Genomic DNA, 9,775 nt, shown 5'->3' on the forward strand with positions numbered 1-9,775 from the left:
CACTTCGACCCTTAATTTTTTTATTTTGGGGCAATACAATCCCTTTGTTTAAAAAATTATTTAAATAATAATAAAAATTGATTTTGTGGGGGTTTTATTTGTATTTTGTGGGGGTTTTAAATCTCCGCAAACTATTAATAAGTTATTTTTTGAAAAATTTCTTCACCAATGGTGGTTAAGTAAAGAAAAACTATAAATGAAAATGATGCCACAAAAAAGTAATAATTGTAGTACAAATACTTTTTTTTTAAAAAAATAATATCAAATAAGAAATGAAAAAAAGAACTTTAATGTTGATAATATTGATATTAGTAATGATGACGGTAGAGGAGATAATGATAAATCAATAAAAATAATAGAAGTAGGAGCGATAATAATGACGATGAAAAAGGTAGTGATAGTAATTAGCTATATTATTGAAAATAATTTTGTGAAGGTTTAAAACCCCCACAAATACAAATAAAATCCCCACAAACCAATTTTTATTATTATTTAAATAAATTTCTTAACAGAGGGATTGTATTGTCCCAAAATAAAAAGGTTGAGGGTCAAAGTGTCTCTTTTTTTTAGACAAAAATCGCTTTGTCCTTCGTGAAAATGGACAAGGATCGAATTGGGTGTTTATTCTATAATAAACAATGCGAATAATGGATTAAAAAAGGAAAGTAAATTAATTCAGATTTTTAATTAATTAAATAATTAATATTAATTTTTGAAATTTCAAAAATAAGGATTCACGTAACTTCATTGTCACTCATACGGTTACTCCATTGTCCCACGTCCGCCGTTTACCAAACACCTTCCATCTCCGGTCCACCACCACAACTCGGCATCGTTGCCAGAGACAGCCGTCTAGGCGCCGCCATTCCCCGTCACCCCATTCAGACGCAATAGAACACTATTGTCTCTCCGTATCACCCCTCACCCGTCTGTTTCCGCCACCTTCCCGTGCTGTCTCCATCTCACCCATTCACGTGTATAAGAGCGCCGCCGCTGCAGTTGTTGTCTTACTATTTTCGCGCCACTCTTCCCTGGCAGCGTTGCTATAGTGTCACGCTGGGAGTTGTTGCGGTGCTGCTACTGGCTGTGTCGTGGGAGTGATGTCATAGTGTGCGTTTCACATGCGCCACTGCAGCTGTCTCGCACTGTCTCATTGCCATCCTCCTTCCGCTGCCATGGTTCTCCTCCTCCTCCTCTTCTTCCCCGTTTTTAGATGTGGATGTTCATTTTACTAGGTATGTGGATGGTTATTTGCATTCTAAATTAAATGGTCATTTAATTTGAATTGGATTTAAGTAGATACATTGAAATTTGCTGAATGTTCATTTTACTAGATATGTGGATAATTATTTTCATTCTAAACCGGCGACTTGACGAAGAAGAAGCTCGGTGGCATTGAGGCTAGCTGGTGAGGGAGGGCCGACGGGCAATGATAGTTTGGGGAGGGAGTATGTGGTGGTAAAAAGGTTAGAAGGTGGATGGTTAAAGTGTAAAAGGTGAAAGTAGGATTTTTGGGAGGATAATTTGTGATGGACTGTTTTTTTCATCTTTTGTGGGCCGAAAGTGCAGCCCATTGTTTGCGTTGTTCACAATCTCTGTTGTCTACCTAGCAGAGTTAAAACAATAAACAATAAAAGAGACAACGAGAAGAAGGAACAAAAGAGACGAAGGAAGACATGAAGATGAGCAATGGATGACGCAGGAAATAACGTGGATTTTGTTTATTTTTTTTAAATTAGGATAAAGAAGAACGAATATAAATTAATAAGGATTAATCTAATATCTGAAATCTGATACCAAATGATACAGAACGGAACCTAAAATAAGTTAAAAAATCAAAGAAAGGGACTCCTCTACCTCAATTTGATTTTCTGATGCATCAGTTAAGGGAATCACTCAAACTCACTTGTTCACACCCAAGTTTCTCAAAGAAAGTTAAAGAAATTTTCATTCATAAAAATTAAGGAAAAAAGTGGCTACTAGGTTTTAGAGAATATTTATACCTCTTAAGTTTAAAATCCTAACTCATAAGTTTCTTAAAATAAAAATGGGTCAAATAAGATGTGAGCCTAAAATAAACATAAAATAAATACTAAGAAAGTGATGCCTATTTGATCCATCTTAACTAACGAGTGTCTTCAATGCATCTTGTAAATAGTAAGACGTTTGGCTTTCTATAATAGTTAATCATTGTCTTACCCAATTCTTGATGCATTTCCTAAACAAATGATTTAGCCTTGTTTGCAAAACCTTCTTTTGTTATCTTAGTTATTGCTCTTGTAATTGAACCAATTGGCATATGACAGTTCTCAATTTGTCCCACAGAAATCGTATCAGGAACATAATGGTGTTAGTGTTGGGGTGAAGAGAAAGAGAAGAGGAGAGTCATATGGAGAGAAGGTACTGTTAATTGTTAAATGTGCCACATCATCTTTTTGGTGACAAAAATAGACATAAGAGCTAACTTGAATTACGCCTCAAAATTTTAGAGTACAATTTGAGTCAACTGAAAATTTGAGAGGCCAAATTATGTTAAAAATCTAATTTCAAGGGTCATTTTGAATATTAACTCAAGATTAATAGTAGCTGTGGTATTCATTTGCACTAATGATTAAAATTTGATTAGCAAGTTAGATTGAGAACAAAGCAACAAAAGGCGAGAACTCACTGTAATTTTATTCTATACTTTTAAAAATTTCTATTCTAGAAGTTATAACTTATAACTCCTTTATAAGTTGCAAACTAAAATCATAAATCGTTCACAAAGAATTAAAACAAACTACAATATCTATCTTCTTGTTAAGGGATAGAGTCAGTTAGGCTGTAAGGATTGTTTAGAATCTGTTAGCTGACATTCAAGAATTTAAGAATGCATCTTGCTAGCTATGCTATGTGAATTGCAGCTATATATATAGTTGTAACTTAGTTTGTAGTGTTATCTAAAAGTTTATAGCAATAATATATAATTCTATTTTACCATTCATTTCTCAAAGTCTCTCTTAAATCTTCTCTGCTTTCTAACTCGCACAATGAATCTTTTAGGGTTCTGTTATGGTATCAAGAGTCGTTCATTTGCTCACCTATCACCATAAAAATTTTTCTATCTAATCCATTAAACAAGAGGTCATTCTCACCCATTGCAAATAAGTTGAATGAAAACAATTATTCCAATGGAGGTATCAAGCATTGCTCACAATTCAGAGCCTAGAGATGGAAGATCATTTAGATTCAACAAAAATCCCACTCGTTTATACAACTGATGAAGACAGGAAAGTAGGAAAAGAATCAGAATCCTTCAAGACATGGCGTTTACAGGATCTTACTCTCTCTACGTGGATTATAGCATCTATGACTACCACCTTCAAAAATAAGGTACTTCATTATCACACATTTCATGAAGTGTGAAATATTATTGAAGAATACTTTCAGGTGGTAACAGTATCAAGAATTCAAAGCTTGAAGTCTCAAATAAAATCTTGCAAGAAAATTGGTATTGTTAAAGAATATCTTTCCACAATTCGAACATATGTTGCTTCTCTTTTTGCATTGGGATATGAAGTTAGAGAGGATGATCATATACAAGCCATCATAGATGGTCTTTATAAAGAATATACTGTCTACATAAGATCTGTAATGTGCAAGATGGGCTCTATTAAAGTCATTGAACCTGAGTCTTTTCTCATATCTTTTGATGATATGTTGAATAGATTTAAAAGACCTGATACAGGTATGCTAGTTGCATATCTTGCACAATCTCCTGGAAGCTTTGAGCTTGGAGGAGGCTTTAGACGTGGATGTGGTGGTAGAAACACAAGAGGTGGTGGCCGTTTTGGCTATGGAAACAACAGAATCATTTGCAAACTGTGTAGCAGACCTAGCCATGTTGTATGGTAGTGTTACTATCATTTTGATCCTTCCTTTCAACATGATTTGATGAACTCTACATCACAAACATAGAAACATTTTGGAAATTTTTAACGTCCTCCTCCACCAGCAAGCTTTTACCAACCAAAAGCATACCTTTCTACTCCCTCTTCCATCAGTGAAGCATGATGGTTCCCTGATTCGAGTGCTAGTCACCACATTACTCATGATGCATCAAATCTTTTAACTTTCGCCATAACCAATTCTGAATCTGATAAACTTTTTGTGAAAAATGGTACTGGTATCCCAATTGTTAACTCAGAATAATCAATTCTTTATGATAACAATGCACAAATTGCCTTTAAATTGAACAATTTACTTCATGTTCCCCAAATTACTCAAAACCTTTTAAGTGTTTCAAAATTTGTGGCTGATAGTCATGTATTTTTTGAATTTTAGCTCGACTTTGTTGCTATTCGCGATCAGCAATCTAGGGAGCTTCTCGTTTAAAGCGAGGCAAAACATAGCATCTATACATTTGACAACTTAGAGTTCCTAGAACTGCTACTGCTAATTCTGTTTTCTTGTACAATGGCTTGAATCATACTTTTTCTAATTCTTTGTCTAAACCTGATTCTGGTTTTAGTAAAAATACAATAACTTGCTCTTCTTCTTATAAACCTACTGCTTATCAATGTAATAAAAATGCCAAATTAAGTTTGTGGCATAAAAGGCTTGGCCGTTGTGCAATTAAAGTTGTTATTACTGTTCTTAATCAAAATGCTATTTCTTATTCTTCTTTTAAGCATGATTCTGACCTCAAGCAAGTCTGTAAAATTTGTTCCTTAGCTAAATTACATCGATTGCACTTTGGTAAAAATAAAATTGTATACTCTCATCTATTAGAACTTGTGTTCATGGATATTTGGGGCTGCTCCAATAAATTCAAGAAGTGGTTATAGATATTATTTATATTTTGTAGATGCTTACTCCAAATACTCATGTATCTTTCTTTTGACTAATAAATCTAAACTCTTCATGCATTTCAGAATCACAAATTATTTATGGAGAAGAAAACAAGTTTCAAATTAAAGTCTATTTAAACTAATAAGGGAATGGAATTTTTATCCAAAGCCTTTACTGCATTCCTTGAATCAGAGGGCATATTCCATATGCAATCATGTTCATACACCCATTATCAACAAGAAAGTGTTGAGAGAAAGCATCATAATATTACTGAAATGGGTCTTTCTCTTTTAGCAATAGCTTCCTTGCCAATGATGTTTTGGGAGATGCCTTCCTAAGTGCTGTTTATATTATAAATAGGTTATCAATCCAAGTTTTTCAACACAAAAGTTTTTTTGAGATCCTTTTTAATCAAACACATGATTATCAATTCTTTAAGGTCTTTGGATGTGCTTGCTATCCATTTTTGAGGCCATACAATAAGGTTAAGTTCGATTATAAATCTGAGCAATGTTTATTTTTTGGCTATGACTCTAATCACAAGGGATACAAATGCATGGCTAAGAGTGGTAGAATTATTTGGCAAGACATGTTATTTTTTATGAACAAACCTTCCCCTATCCTTTCCTATTTTCTGCTACTGATATTCATTCTTCTGCTACTATTTCACCTTGTGAATCTTCAGTTTTTCAAATTTTCACTATTTCATTACCACCTCTACAATCACCAATTTCAAATCCTGCATCAAACATTTGTCCAATTTCTCTGCCTACACAAGACACATCAAACATCTCCACTACTTCTTGTCCCTCATCTTCTACTGACTTGAGATATATGCCTTAAACTTCTCTAAGAAATTCTCCACCTTTCCCAACAATTTTTACTACTGGGACTGAGATCTATTTACCCCCATCATCAACTCAGAATCAACATCCAAAGATCACATGAGCCAAATCTAAAAATTCAAGGCCTAAAGCTCTTGTATCACAAACTCTAGATCTTGGTCACAATATACCTAAGAATGTTGATCAAGAATTGACATGCTCTTACTGGAAAGAGGCTATGGAAAATGAATACAAGGCATTATTAAAGTGTAATACGTGGAAGTTAGTTGAACCACCACAAAATGCAACAATTATTGGAAGTAGATAGGTTTTTGCCATTAAAAAAAATCCTCAAGGTGAGATTCTACGCTGCAAAGCTCGATTGGTTGGAAAAGTTTTCCATCAGGTTAAAGGTGTGGAATATGAACAAATTTATAGTCTTGTAATTCAACCAACAACTGTTCGTGTCATTCTTACCACAACAATATCCTTAAATTGGCTTCTAAGGCAATTTGATTTTGATAATGCTTTTCTAAATAGTAAGCTTGGGGAAGATGTCTACATGGTCCAACCACAAGGATATACTCATAACAATATAAATCTGGTTTGTTAGTTGAACAAAGCTATCTATGGTCTTAAACAAGCTCCTAGAGCATGGTTTAAGACATTGACAACAACATTATTTAACTTTGGCTTTCATAAAACCAAATCTAATATTTCTCTTTTTGTAAGAACAACAATTAAATCTGTTATATATCTCTTAGTTTATGTGGATGATATTATTGCCACTGGTAATGATGCCACATAAATTAATAACTTAATTCAATAATTAAATACTATTTTTTCTTTAAAGGACCTTGGTAACTTCAGTTATTTCCTTGGCCTTGAAGCCACATACTTACCACAAGGAGAACTTCTAGTTTCTCAATCAACATATGCTAATGATTTGTCAAAGCATGCAGGCATGGAAAGTTCTCATCCAATGCCAACTCCCATGATGTCCAGTGCTAAGTTCTCTGCAGCAGATTCTGAAATTTTTTATGACCCGAAACAATATAGGTCTATTGTGGGAGCTTTCCAATACTTCACTCTAATTCGTCCTAACTTATCATTTGCTGTAAATCGTGTATCTCAGTGGTGTGAAGAGAACTTTTGAATATCTGAAAGGTACAGCTACTCAAGGTCTTTTATTTACTAAGTGTACTAATTTTTGCCTTATTGTTTTTGTAGATGCAGATTGAAGTGGTGATCTTGATGATTGCAAGTCCATTTCTAAGTTTTGTATCTACTTAGGCAACAATCTTGTTTCATGGAAAAGTAATAAACAAACTAAAATGAGTAGGAGCTCAACTGAGGTAGAATATAGAGCTGTGGCAGCTGCACAAACAAAAATCATGGCACTTCAATACTTACTTGACGAATTACAGTTCTCATAATGTGTAGCCCTAACAATCTACTGTGATAACCAGAGTGCGCGTTTATTGGCAGCCAATTCTGTTCTTCACACACCCTACAAGTATTTTGAATTGGACCTTCATTTTCTTCGAGATCTTGTCAATCAGAAGGCTTTCTATATTGTTCACACCCCTCTGTTAATCAAATTGCAGATGCCTTAACTAAAGTTTTATCTTCTACTCTCTTTGATAAATACAAAGTTAAATTGAGAATATGTAATAACATATACCTCAGTGTGAGGGAATGTTAAGGAATAGAGCCAGTTAGGCTGTTAGGATTGTTTAGAATTTATTAGTTGGATTAGTTAGCATTCAAAAATTTAAGAATAAATTTTAGTAATATGTTGTGTGAACTACAGCTATATATATCAGTTGTACCTTAGCTTGTAGTGTTACTTCTCTACTTTCTAACTTGCACAATAAACTTTCTAGAGTTCTGTTACTTGTAACTTTAAAGAGTGTGATTGAGTTTATTCTAAAAGATATTATATAACAAAGACATAATAGTAATTTACTAAAAGTGTTATTTATACATTGTTATAAAGATAAGCGAAAATAATTGCTCTAATAGATAAACTTTGTGTCTTATTTTTGGGAAAAGATTGTGGCCTTGATTTTAGAAAAAAAGTTTTTTTTTCAAATACTTATTTTATTTTCTATATTATTTTTCTATTGTAATTAGACCGTTGAATGATGTTTATAATTCAATTTTGTATCATTTTTTAATTTTTTGTTGGCCCAAAAAATTATATTTATAAACTATTCATATCAATTAATACTTATTTTTGAGTAAAAAAAATTATTATTATTATTATTATTATTATCATCACATCATCATATTATTATAAAATAATACTTCAAAAAGAACTTTTGGAAAAAAAAAATTAGCTAGATATTTTATTTGCTAACAAAATTTAATTATCAAAATAACACCGATATAATATTTTATTAGATAGATCAATTTCACATAATATTCTGTTAAAATATTTAGACAAATTAACGATTATTATCTAATAAAAGTATAAAAATATTAAATAAAAATTTATTTACAAAATAAAAATTTTAAAATTAATTTAATGATTAAAATTTGGCAAAGATTAAATATTTTAGTTTTTGGCAAATTTTTTTGATTATCTATAGTATTTTTTAATTTAATTAATTTATTAGCCAATAAATTATTACATATATAAAATAAGATTCAAACTCTCAACATCTATTAATGGACGAATGAAATCATCCCACCAATCCAATTTGACTTTTGGTAAATGAAACTTAAAGATTAAATATTAGGGAAGTTCTATGGTATGGATAGAGTTAAACATCCAGAGGTATAGATTTGACGTGGATGGGATGCAGTTACGACGCGTGCACAGGAGCCCTGTGTCATTGAAACAGGTGAGTTGATAGAAAGACTGACAGTAGCAGGTGGAGAGCAGGTCTCGTATTTCGTTCTATAAAGTGTTAACAATTTATTAAAATTGATTAAATGTGTGGTGTGATTAAGCTTTATTGAATGATGGGCTGAATAAAATTTTGGAAAGTGTTTTTGATTCATTGGTTGGATTTTGGAAGCCCATGACAATTAGATGAAAAATTTTGAAATTTTTTAAGAGTGATGACATAAAACCTAAAAACATGTTTTTGAGGAGTGTCCGAAAAAAGATGATGATAGTACTAAAGGGATAAAAAATTAGATCATGATACTGGATGAGAAAAAACATGATGATTACTCCCGTATATATTTGTATGTATTTATTAAAAATTAATATTAATAAATATCATATAATCATAAAAAAATAATAATGTTATAATTAATAACAATTTTATCTTTTTTATTCACGTAAAAAATTGCATAAGAATACTAATTATTTTTCGTATTAATTTTTTGTATACTATTTTTCAATGTCTTATCTTTTTTTATTCTCAAAATCGGAGACAAGTTTAGTATTTGTATAGCAAAAATTTTTGTTTAATTTTGTAAAAATTTAGTGGATCTTCTTTGTTAATCCCTTCCAAAGACTAGCGCAGTTCAAATTAATTTTTGTTCGTCTACTAAAATTTTTAGATTTTTCAAGTACAATTTATATATTTTTTTTCATTGCTTTCAACAAAAAAATCTACAGAATTTAAAAAATAGATAAAGTAGGGTAGGGTAACAATTTTTATATGCAAACTTCTATATTTTTCAGATAAAATTTATACAATTTTATCTTTTTTATTCACGTAAAAAATTGCATAACGTAAACAACACAAAAGATATGACAAACTATGTTTTATTTAGGGTTTAATATTTCAAATGATATTTGTTTTTTTCAAAATATAGCCTTAAGTTATTTCTAAGACCAAACGTAAATAGGTGTGGACGTTGACAAAAGAAAAATGAAATTACACTATTTTAATATAGGTCAACAAATTTCTATTAATTAAATAAAACAATTTTTGAAATAAATAACCTAAGTTAATTATTATATTCATATTTTTTAAAACATTTATATTTTTTTATTAATACATATATTTTTATAAAATTTAAAATCCTTTTAAAAATAATATACCAACAAATCATTTATTTATATATATTTATTACAATAATTTGAATTAGAGTACATTGCAAAATAGCTTTTAAGTTTATTTGATATAAATTCTATTATTTTCAATAAAAATCAAACG

Source organism: Arachis duranensis, chromosome 4 (genome assembly GCF_000817695.3).
Source record: "Arachis duranensis cultivar V14167 chromosome 4, aradu.V14167.gnm2.J7QH, whole genome shotgun sequence".
Lineage (NCBI taxonomy): Eukaryota > Viridiplantae > Streptophyta > Magnoliopsida > Fabales > Fabaceae > Arachis > Arachis duranensis.